The sequence below is a fragment of the Heptranchias perlo genome, chromosome 15 (genome assembly GCF_035084215.1).
Source record: "Heptranchias perlo isolate sHepPer1 chromosome 15, sHepPer1.hap1, whole genome shotgun sequence".
In the NCBI taxonomy this organism is placed as follows: Eukaryota; Metazoa; Chordata; class Chondrichthyes; order Hexanchiformes; family Hexanchidae; genus Heptranchias; species Heptranchias perlo.
This window is the reverse complement of record NC_090339.1, coordinates 55,327,600-55,339,611: the sequence shown is the minus strand read 5'-3', so window position 1 is coordinate 55,339,611 and position 12,012 is coordinate 55,327,600. Positions and strand designations below refer to the sequence as shown.

The following is a 12,012-nucleotide window of genomic DNA, read 5'->3' as shown; positions in this document are numbered from 1 at the left end:
GCATGCTGAATTACACAATGGACGTGACATTTTATCAAGTTACATATATTTTTGTAAGCAAGTGATACAATATAGAAATAAAGATAGAAAGAACAGGTTGTGTCCTGTAATTTAACCTGAACAAGACTTCCCTCCAATCACTAGGGTGTCTTTTTCTGATAAAGACAGGAACTTGCACTGTGGAAGTGTCGTGATGCATCATTTAACCCTCTGCTTTCAGCAAGTGTTTAGTGCATTTTTCTCTGTGACCACCTTTGTCATTCAACATAACACATGCTAGGAACTTAGTTCAGCAGTCACCAGTTAGGATAGATAACATCATATCTGAAAAAGAACAAGACTACTCTAACCACAGGGCTTGCAAAGATACAGAGAAAGAAAAACAGACAACAATGGAAACGCTCAGCAGGTCAGGCAGCACCTGTGGAGAGAGCAAAAGTCAATGTTACAAGTATAGAACCTTCCTCAGAACAGCAAGATATTACAGATGAATAGCCTTTAAAAAGGAACAAACAGGGGGAAATAAGCACAACAACCACACAAACAGGAAAGAAATAATGACCTGTAAAGTGCTTAGGTGGAGAACAGTAGATGGTTAAATGGCAGAAGTAATATTTGCATGAGACAAAACTTGCATTTATATAGCGCCTTTAACTCAGTAAAATGTAAAAGGAGGCATAATGAGAGAAATCAAAGAAATATAAAAATGTGTGTGAATAGCCAAAGGCGATACCTAAGTGGGGGATGGTGAGTAGAAAGGGAAGCATTGAAAAACCTGGCAAAGTAGAGCAGGCTCCAGTGATCCAGGTGTCTGGTGAAAGAAAGAACTTGCATTATATGGCACCTTTCATGTCTTCAGACGTCCTAAAGCCCTTCTCAGCCAACTAATGACTTTTGAAGTGCAGTCACTGTTATGTGAGGAAACTCAGCAACCCATTTGCACAGAGCAAGGTCCCAGAAAAAGCAAAGGAGCTAATCTATTTTTTGAGGTGTTGGCTGAGGAGGTAAATATTAGCTAGAACACCAGGGAAACTCTCCTTCTCTTCCTTTTGAAATATTGCCATGAAATCTCTTATGTCCACCTGAGCAGGCAGAAGGGGTCTTGGTTTAATTTCTCACCCAAAAGACTACACTCCATCAGTACTGGACTCAAGTGTCAGCCTAGTTTATAGCCCAGAGTTTCCGCTAGGGGTGCAATTGGGGAAAACGCGCTAGAAATTGCGCTGGATTTGCCAAGGTGAAGTCACACCTGAGTTTCCGCAAAAATTTATTTGCATAAACCCGAAAGTAAAATCTCACCTGAATCAGCGCAATCAAGCAATGTTATCGATTGTAATCTATTATTGATTAATATGGCCTCACGATTACTGAATTAAACTAATTTAAACTGAAAATTTGCTCTAATAATTGCTGCAGCTGAAGAAACAAGTCAATCCAGCGGTTTCAGTTGACTGCTGGTCACAGGTCGTGTGTACCAAGGGCGGATCAAATGACTGAATTTGAACTAATTTAAATTAGATTTAAAGTAATTGTAGCATCAGTATGAGAAACAGATCCGAGTGAGGCTTCAATTGACTGCTGGTCACTGCAGCTGCACCACGGGGTGCCTGTGCGCCCGAGAATCTGTGCGCAACGTGATGAACACCCCCGAACGGGCGCAATCAGCGGAAACTCGCCATGCCGACCTGGGGGCGTGGACAGTTTTGTGAGCGGGGACTGCTTCATGCAAATTGACTTTTGAACCAGCGTAAAAGAGCGTAAATGGTAATGGGCGTGAATCGTTTACGTTTTAAATGCCGCAATCTTTTGCACTGTTTCAGTCGATTCCACCCAGATTGCACTGATATCTTTGTGGAAACTCCAGGCCTTTGTGCTCAAGTCTTGGAGTGGGGCTTGAACGTATGACCTTCTGACACCAGTAAGAATGCTACCACTGATCCAAAATGAAACTTCAAAAAGAAGTTGGAATGGTTGTGAGATACTCCCAAAATGTTTTTTTAACCTGATAGCTAAGGAAAATTCTAAAAGGTTATAGGACACAAACCCTAAATATGAGTGTGTAACTTTCTAACCAACTACAGATTGGGGAATAGAATCCTACTCACCAACTGTGACCCAGAGTAAACACTCACCACTCTTGACAATGATGTTTAAGGAGCAGTCCAAATCTTCACTTAACCAGACAGTTTGTGAAAGGTTAATTGAAGTGAAAGTTATCTTTTGTTAACAAAAATAACTCATGTACGTTGAGGCGACACCTTGCCATTTAGTAAGTAGAAACTGATTTGCCAGAATAAATGAGGGATAAAGAGGAATTAAGATGAGATGAAGTGGGCAGAGAGCCAAAGATTTCAATGTAGAAGTGGAAAAGAACATCTGGTAATTGAGGCAATTTAAGCCAGTCAATCAAATAAGTGGCTATTAAAGTGTTTAGCAGAACCACAATTAACAATTTAAGATTGAAATAAGAGGTAACATGGCTGTAATAGCTGCTGCAGAATAGTTCTAGCAAAGTATAAGTGTGTTGCTCAGTAATTCTTACTTTTACACTGCAGTTTGTGTGAACTATAACATTGTGACATGACTAAGAGAACTTCCCCTTTGGCAATGCACAACAAATTTTACCATGGTAGAAATGAATAAGGAGGATGCCAACTTGCTGTATTTAACCAGGAATCTCTGAATTTTTAATTAAAATTTGGCCGTCTGAATTTCTGTTTCTCCAAGTTTCCTGAACCTAAGTTTTGAAAACTGAAGTTACTACACAATGCAGACAGCGGGATTTAACTGGAAACACTGTCCCCGTATTAAATGTGCACATTGCATCTCTGGGACATCCTGGTGGAAACAATTTTTAAAAAAACGCTAAAGACAAGGCCAGATGATTTGCTGGCCAGCAATTCATTACCAATAACACTGAGGTATCTTCAGTCTGTTAAATACTATCAATTGATGATCGAGACCAAGGTTAAGCTGGTGGATGGACCCGGTCCTTATGGACCACCCAAGGAAAAGAAATGTAAGGAATCTTACAACACCAGGTTATAGTCCAAGTTTTATTTGAAAATCACAAGCTTTCAGAGGCTTCCTCCTTCGTCAAGTGAGTGTGGGATTGCATGAAAGGGTACCGCATATATAGTCAGAGAACAATGCCTGGTGATTACAACCTGGTCTTTCCAACTGCCCGTTATCAAGGCAATCAAAGGAGTTGAATAGTGTTCCGACAGAGAGACATTACATACCAGACTACTGAATATACAAACGGTCAGAACCCAAAGACCGAGAGAGAGAGAGAGAATGACCAGTTGTATTAAAAACAGATAACTTTTTTTTCGCTGGCGGGGTTACGTGTAGCGTGACATGAACCCAAGATCCCGGTTGAGGCCGTCCTCGTGGGTGCGGAACTTGACTATCAATTTCTGCTCGACGATTTTGCGTTGTCTTGTGTCTCGAAGGCCGCCTTGGAGAACGCTTACCCGAAGATCGGTGGCTGAATGTCCTTGACTGCTGAAGTGTTCCCCGACTGGGAGGGAACCCCCCTGTCTGGCGATTGTTGCGCGGTGTCCGTTCATCCGTTGTCGCAGTGTCTGCATGGTCTCGAAAAAAAAAGTTATCTGTTTTTAATACAACTGGTCATTCTCTTTCTCTTCCTTTCGGGTGTTTCTCTCTCCCTCTCCCTCTCCCTCTCTGTCTTTGGGTTCTGACCATTTGTATATTCAGTAGTCTGGTATGTAATGTCTCTCTGTCTGAACACTATTCAACTCTTTTGATTGCCTTGATAACAGGCAGTTGGAAAGATAATCTGTAATCATCAGGCATTGTTCTCTGACTATATATGCGGTACCCTTTCATGGAATCCCACACTCACCTGACGAAGGAGGAAGCCTCTGAAAGCTTGTGATTTTCAAATAAAACTGTTGGACTACAACCTGGTGTTGTAAGATTCCTTACATTTGTACACCCCAGTCCATCACCGGCATCTCCACATCAAGGAAAAGAAAGGGGACAGTTTACTGACTGGGTGGAGTAGGAAAGGATTACTTGGAATCTGAAGGTACAACTCATGAAAGGCCCTGTAATGCAACTGACCTGAAAAAAAGGCTCGTATCTACTACAGCTAAATGACCACCAGCTGCAGTTACAGGACATCTTTTAGATGTTCTTCCCTCCATTTACACACATTTTTACTGTGACCCCTTATGGAACAGATTCTCCAACATTACTTTTCGTTTGCTTGTTTCTGTTAATAATTCAATTTCCTGTTGCCCAAGTTGTTCCCATTAAAATAAATCCTACACATCATCCAGTTAGTTCTTTACTTCTAGGAGATTGAATCGCTGCTTGTTTCTTTGATGAAAACCTCTTGCTTTCTTTTAGATGGCTTAGTTTGTCCAAGCTCCCCTAGTAAAGGACCTGCATGTTGAGGGTCAAACTAGCAACCTGCCTGGGATGCGAATCTGGGGAATGTGCCTGAGGTGGGAGTCGATGATTTGCGGCGGTTCAATAATTACATGAAAACTTGGAATTCCACATGGAAGCTGGCTTTCAGGAGTCCTTCTCTAACAGTCTCTATTTTGAACAGATCAGCTAAGCTGTAGTTCACGCAATCACAGTAGGATCCACTTCACTGATGAAGAAAGTTGGTGGCCTAGCCTCTCTGAAGATTAAGAGATGAATATCTGTACAGTCTTGCTCTCAGGACACTGGGTAAAATCTACATAATGACTGCTGCTGTTGTTTTACATGGAATATAAACAAAATGCACAGCGAGGGAGCAGTGGAAAATTGAGCTGCTCAATTCTGGGCACAACTGAGTCCCATGGTTTCTTATGGTACACTCTTGATTTATAATCTGCAGTCGTATGCAATAGAGAGGCATTTCAGATAGTTTGTCACTGTGGGGGCAGTTTTAGAAATTTGAGCCCACATGGATTTAAATTACAGTGCTGATTTGATACACAAACCTGGACAAATTCTTGTGGATTTAACATACTTGAAATCAGACAAATGATAGAATGAGGAATTATTCAGGGGTCTACACTTGATATCAACTACTCTGTGGATGGGTTGGGGACATGGTCCTCTTCAGTTTTGCTACTGTTACTTTACACTCTACGATAATGGTACGACATAAAATAGTGAACCTCCAAACCTCATAATTGGATTTTTCATTGAGTCTGGTTTTACATGTGCATGCTTTTAGATTTACTAGGATAATACCAGAGGTGGGGGGATATAATTATGTTCCCTTTTCAGCTAATGCTGCATTTAGGAGCAGAGAATGTTAAGGGGGAATCTAATAGAATTCTTCAAATTTTGAATGCTTTGAGACAGTAAATGGGGAAAGATTATTTCCACTGCTCTGTGAATCTGCAACAAAGGGACATAAATTCACAGTTACGACTAGAAGCTTAAAGGAGGAGGGTTAGAAGTATTTTTTTCACACAGGATTATTAGGATATGGAATGCTTTGCTATGAGTGGCTATTAAAGCCCAAGCATTGCAACATTTAAAAGGGAATGAAACATTTAAAAATATTAAAGGTTACAGGGAAAGAGCAAGGGAATAGGATTAGAATAGATAACTATTAGGAGAGCTAGCACTGGCAAGATTTTGCTGAATGGCTCCTTCTGTACTGAAACTTCAAAGATTCTATTGCAACCAGGGTAGCACTAATTGAAGTTAGCATGGTACAGGGTTGAGTTAAATCTACACCAGATTGCACTTGCATTGCTCCTCGGGTGCAGGAGGACATTTCGAGGCTCTGTTTACATTTAATTGAAAAAAGTACCGAACTATCTGAACTTGATCCTGTTGATCTGGCCGAGCTGCAGTTGTGCTTTAAATCAGCCAATTATTTAATTAGAAGATAGACTAATTGCTTTCTCAAGCGAAAGAGTAACTGACGTGTCAAGAAGGGCCATGGCCATGTCCAGCCCACCAAGTGTACAAACTGTGCCTGCTGCATCCACAAGGTCAAAGCCATTAAGAAGTTTGTCATCCGAAACATTGCGCAGGCTGCCACGGTCAGAGATATTTTGGGGGCCACAGTCTCTGTGTTAGCTGTGGCTCGGTGGCTAGCACTCTTGCCTTTCTTTCAGAAGGTTGTGGGTTCAAGTCCCACCCCCGAGACTTGAACACAAAATCTAGGCTGACACCCTAGTGTGGTACTGAGGGAGTGCCATGTGGACCTGCCCCTATGCCTTTGTAAACCTCAACGGATCCTGTAATTTGTACTAAAGTAATAAAAATGCTGGACTATTGCAAAAAAAAAGAAAAGTACCTTTTTTTCAAAAAAAAAGAAACACCACAAACTTTAAACACAGCGGAATCTGCGTTGTTCCATTGACCCAGCAATTTTGGTTTGGGTAGGGGATTAGGGTCCAAGAGCTGGGCCAATTCAAGTTGAACAGGTACGAGTTCAACCTTGATGGTGGTCTGTATTGTGGGCCTTGGGCCTTGACCCAGCACTTAAGTTTTTCAATGAAGTAATCAACTTTAGCTAATCTTCCGAATTTTCATTTGGCAATATTTGTAAATCTTTATTATAACTAGTGATTACTTTCAGTGGCCCTAAACAAAATGTCACTCAATATAAAGTTGTAACATTATTAATAGGATTGCCTTATATTTGTTCTCATGATGTAGGTAAGTCCGCATTTATTGCCCCTCCCTAATTGCCCTGAGAAGGTGATCTTGGACTTTTTTCCCTGAACCACTGCAGTCCTTGTGGTGATGGTGCTCCCATGAGGATATTAGGTAGGGAATTCCATGATATTGACCCGGAGACTATGAAGGAACGGCAATATGTGCCCAAGTCACGATGGTGTTCCCACAACATTGCTGCTCTTGCCCATCTTGGTGGTAGAGGTCATATGTGAGGGAGGTGCTCATGAAGTAACCTTGGTGAGTTTCTGCAATAGATCGAGTGCGTTGGTAATGAAGGGGGTGGATATTAAGTCTAATGGGAGGGGTGCTGATTAAGTGAACTGCTCTCTTCTGGATTATGTTAGTTACACCCATGCATGCATGTGATGAGTATGGTGTTGATATGGCTGGTCTCATTAAGCTTCTTGTCACTAGTGACACCCAAAATGTTGTTGGTGCTGTTGACGGTCAGAAGAGATGGCTGGGCTTTCTTTTGTGAGATTATTAATACCTGCTACTTATGTGGCATAAATGTTACCTGCCACTTGTCAGCCCAAGCCAGGATGTTATCCAGGTCTTCTGTAGGCTCACTTTGTCTGCTTCCTTCTTGGAGGAGTTGTGAAGAGATGAACACTGTGGAACTGTTAGTGTACAGCGCCATTTCTGACACGATGGAGGGAAGGTAATTGATGAAGCAGTTGAAGATGGTTGGACCGAGGGATGCTTGCTTGAGGAACTCCTGAAATAATATCCTGGGGCTGTGGTGATTGGCCTCCGACAACCACAACATTCCTTTTGTGTTGGGGTTGACTCCAGCTACTAGAGGGTTTTCCCTTTTGACCTCCATTGACCCCCATTTCTATAGGGCTTTCTGACACCATACACGGTCAAATGTTGCCTTGATGTTGAGGAGCGACACTGTCCTCTGAGATCCAGCTCTTGCATCCACGTCTCGATCAAGGCTGTGATGGGATCTGGAGCTGAGTCGTTATTGAACAACCTGAACTGAGAGTTGGCGAGCAGGTTATTGGTGAGAAGGTTTTACTTAATGGCACTATTGATGACTCCTTCATTCCCTTGACTGATGATTAGAAGGAGGCTGATAGGGTGGTAATTAGTTGGGTTAGATTTATCCATTTTATTTGTGGATAGAACATACCTGGGAAATCGTCCACATTGTTGGGTAGCTGCCAATGTAATAGCTGCACTGGAACTTGTGTACAATTAATTATAGTACTGAGCTTTTCAATCAATAATGTACTCGCACTCATTGAAAATCAAGTCTATTATTCCCCTCTTGAGATCCTAATACTAGAGACTTCTAAAGGATATATTCCTTGCCTGGTACTATAATTCCACAGTTACATAAACTGATTTATTTAATGTTAACACCAAAATTTAAAGCTGTGTGGCACTGTACACCCGCCTGTATGTGATAGCATCACAGTGAAATGGCTCCAGATGTGTATAAGTTGCATGCTTTGAATAAAACAGTGAGTCAGCAATTAATCAGCAGCAACGATGTTCATTTATACAGTGCCGCCAACGTAGTCAAACATCCCAAAGTGCTTCACAGAGGTGAAAACAGATGCCAATCAGTGGTGTGAGAAAAGTTAGAGGAGGTGACTGGAGATATGGTTAAAGAGGTAAGTTTTGAGAAGTCTTTTGAAGGAGGGGAGAGGCATAGCAAGATGGAGGGGTTGAGAGGTGCCGAAGGCTGTGGGACCAAAAGTAAATCAAAGGGAGGTGGTGCAAAGGAGTTGGAAGAATAGAGGGTGTGTGTAGGGTTGGAGGGGTTTGCAGGGGTGGCGACTTGTAAGCGAGGACAGGATCGTAAATTAGGTGATTTGGGGTTGAGGAGACTGCGGCGGTTGGGAAGGATAGGAGAGCAGGACTTAGGAAGATAGGAACCGGAGTAGGCCATTCAGCCCCTCGAGCCTGCTCCGTCGGTCAGTTAGATCATGGTTGATCTGGAGCTCAACACCATTTACCTGCCTTTGATCCATGTCCCTTGATACCCTTACCTAACAAAAATCTATCGATCTCAGTGTTGAAAGCCCTAATTGACCCCAGCCTCCACAGCTTTTTGGGGCAGAGAATTCCATATTTCTATTATCCTTTGTGTGAAGAAGTGCTTTCACTCCTAAATGGCGTAGCTCTAATTTTAAGATTATGTTCGCTCGGTCTTGTTTCTTACATCAGAGGAGATAATTTCTCTATCTACCCTATTGAGTCCTTTTAACATTTTAAACACCTCGATCAGATCACCCTTCGATCTTCTATTCTTAGCGCAGGATAGATGCGGATGAGGGACTTTTTGACGGGCTGTAGTTAGTGAGGAGAAATGTTGGTTGAGCCCGGAAGTTCTAGGTGAGGATTTCTGCAGCGGGTGGGGGGCGGGGGTGGGGGGGGGAGAGGTGAGGTAAAGGCAAAGGCGGAAGCAGGTGATGCTGTGAAGGTAAAACTAGGCTGTCTTGATGATGGATGTATGGTTTGAAGCTAAACTCAGGGTGAAAGAGGACACCAAATCTGTGCACTGTTGGGTTCAGCCTGAGCAAGCAGCCAGGGAAGGGGAATAGAAATGGGGGCTAGATGTGGAATTTTTTGCTAAGAGTTGAACAAGATTGCTTCAATTCACCACCAAAGGAACAGCACAAGCTCTCCTCCACACGCTGTCAATTCTTGTATTCTCTATCTCTCACACGTTACATTTAGGATTCTGTTTTGTTACTAATGAAAATACTAATGATCTGAATTCGAGTTCCAAGCTTTACTATGTGCAACTGTACATGTTTTGGTGCTTAATATGCAATTTAAGGCTACTTATTTGAATTTTTTGCCCAATAATGGTTGTACTAGTGGGGGGAGGAAAATGGATGCAGAAGATCAGATCAAAAACTCTACTGCAAGTCTGACTGAAGTCAGCACAGGTCGACAGCCATAACATTGCCACATCTTTAGCAGGAAAAATGTCAGTCTAGTAACTGTTTGAAAAATACAAACCATGAAATAAATTTGCCGGTTAGGATAACTCAGTGAACGATTGCATGTATAAATTATAAATATGTCAGACTTACAATTATGGTTATTTGATAAGTTACAAGGCAGCCAACAAAAGAATGAACTGGCATCCTTCCAGCTATGAGATCATAGTCCTATCGTGTTGCAGTACTATACACAGCTCACAAACTTGGCCAGCTGCCCTGCTTTAGCACTGTGGCTTACTATGCCGAGACAGTCTGTATGATAACAGTGGGGGTGCACATACTCCTTATGTCAAGAGTGCTAGTGGTTGACTGTTTATGCATATTTTACTTTACAAGAAGAGGTTATTTATGTAAGATGTTCCTCGATGACTGACTTTCCTGGCCTATGCCTTGCTAGCTGATTTGCGTTGGGTAGCGGTAGGGGCAGTTACAATAGGCTTCAGCATCGCTGGGCTAGCGAGGAGAGATTTTTTTTAAAAACTCAGCAGATTACCTGCTCTTAAATCCTATCCTTAGCTAGAAAGTGCATGTGTGGATGTCTGGAGAGAACAGATTGGGCTCAGCTGTGAAAAACCACCTAATAACTCACTGTTTGGTCTCCCAAACAGAGAGTGGCCACTTGAGTGAGGTACTGGAGCACCTCTGGTGGGGCTGTGCATTAACGTGAGCCCATCCCTCCATGAAAGCAGGATGGGAGAAAATTTGGCAAAAAAAAAGTTAAGATCATAGCAATCCTAAGTGTTCTTTACAATATTTCAACAATTGCACTGGTCTATTCCTTCTCTCCTGGGCGTGCTCTCTCTCTCAAAACTTCACTACAGTTTTAGATGTGAAAAATGTTGTTCTTGATTTTATAATGGCCTATCAGGGCTATAATGTCCTATTCCAGTGTGGCATCATGAACAGAAACAAAGCCTACTGTTGTAAACATTTTATTAATTCAGCAACGTTAAAGAGACACCATCCTCATCAGTATGTTTAGATAAAAGGTTTGCCAGACATTTTTTTTCTTCCTTCAAGATGCTATTGCTTTAATTTCTATCTCTCGTGAAAGGAAAGACTGGGATTGCTAGCCTTTCCCTCTGTGAGCACACCTCCCGCTGGTGAATCAGGAAACGGCACTCATAGTAGTTCGGGGAGACTGCAGTCTACGCAGCTCAGAGGTCACACAAAAGGCAAGGGGCCTTTTTACACTGGCAAGGGGGAGGCGGGGCATGGAACAAAGTGATGGATGGAAGTAATGGTGAGAAATTTGAATGTGACTAGCTTTGCTATTAACTTAACCCTGGAACATTATCCATCTAACTGCAGCATGCAATGTAGTTTGTCTCAGTTACATGGTATATTCCATTATTATGTGATTATATTTCATCCTTGGGTGCAAGTTTGCTGCAGGCCATTTAGAACAGATTTTGAGTATTGATTTGATGCTGTAGGAGGTCACAGAATAATCAATGCACATGTAATGAATTATGTATATACAGTGTGCATAATAACCAGATAATTACAATGAAAATGAATAAGACTATGACTTCGAAAAAATGGTTTGCTATGATCTCGATAAGAATAACAAGTGGTGACCACTCAAGTTACATATGTGTAGAAAATTTCCATGAAGAGCCCAGTGCTTACTGCAAGCACCTTTTTGACATTGTTGAAAATACGAGTAACATATTGTGTTAGATGATGCTGTGATTTACTCTTGACGTGTCAAGGAGGTTGCCCATTACCGGTTAGTTTGGGTAAGTAGGGAAGAAGTGTGCCCACAGTCTATTTAGAACATAAGAAAAAGGAGCAGAAATAGGCCATTCAGCCCCTCTAGCCTCCTCCACCATTCAATAAGATCATGGCTGATCTTCGACCTCAACTCTACTTTCCCGTCCGATCCCCGTATCCCTTGATTCCCCCTAGAGTCCAAAAATCGATCTATCTCAGCCTTGAATATACTCAATGACTGAGCATCCACAGCCCTCTGCGGTAGAGAGTTCCAAAGATTCACAACCCTCTGAGTGAAGAAAATTCTCCTCATCTCGGTCCTAAATGGCCAACCCCTTATCCTGAGACAATGGCCCCTAGTTCTAAACACTCCAACCAGGGGAAATGGCCTCTCAGCATCTACATTGTCAAGCCCCCTCAAAATCTTTTATGTTTCAATGAGATCACCTCTCATTCTTCTGAACTCCAGAGAGTATAGGCACATTCTACTCAATCTCTCATAGGACAACTCTCTCATCCCAGGAATTTAAATGGATGATATCTGCAAACTTTCAAAACTGCTTTGAATCCTCCAGTCTCGTGCGCACTGAAGGGCACTGCCAGGAAGCATTGGCATTCCATGGGTTTGCCATCAGCTTGAGGAAGAAACCTTCTCAATGAT

General features: G+C 42.2%; 1 protein-coding gene across 6 annotated transcripts in view; it reads left to right on the top strand.

Moving 5' to 3' along the window:
* cd99l2 (CD99 molecule-like 2) overlaps positions 1-12,012 on the top strand; it is a 120,515-nt gene that overhangs the window by 51,413 nt on the left and 57,090 nt on the right. The gene's annotated exons all lie outside the window — the stretch shown is intronic.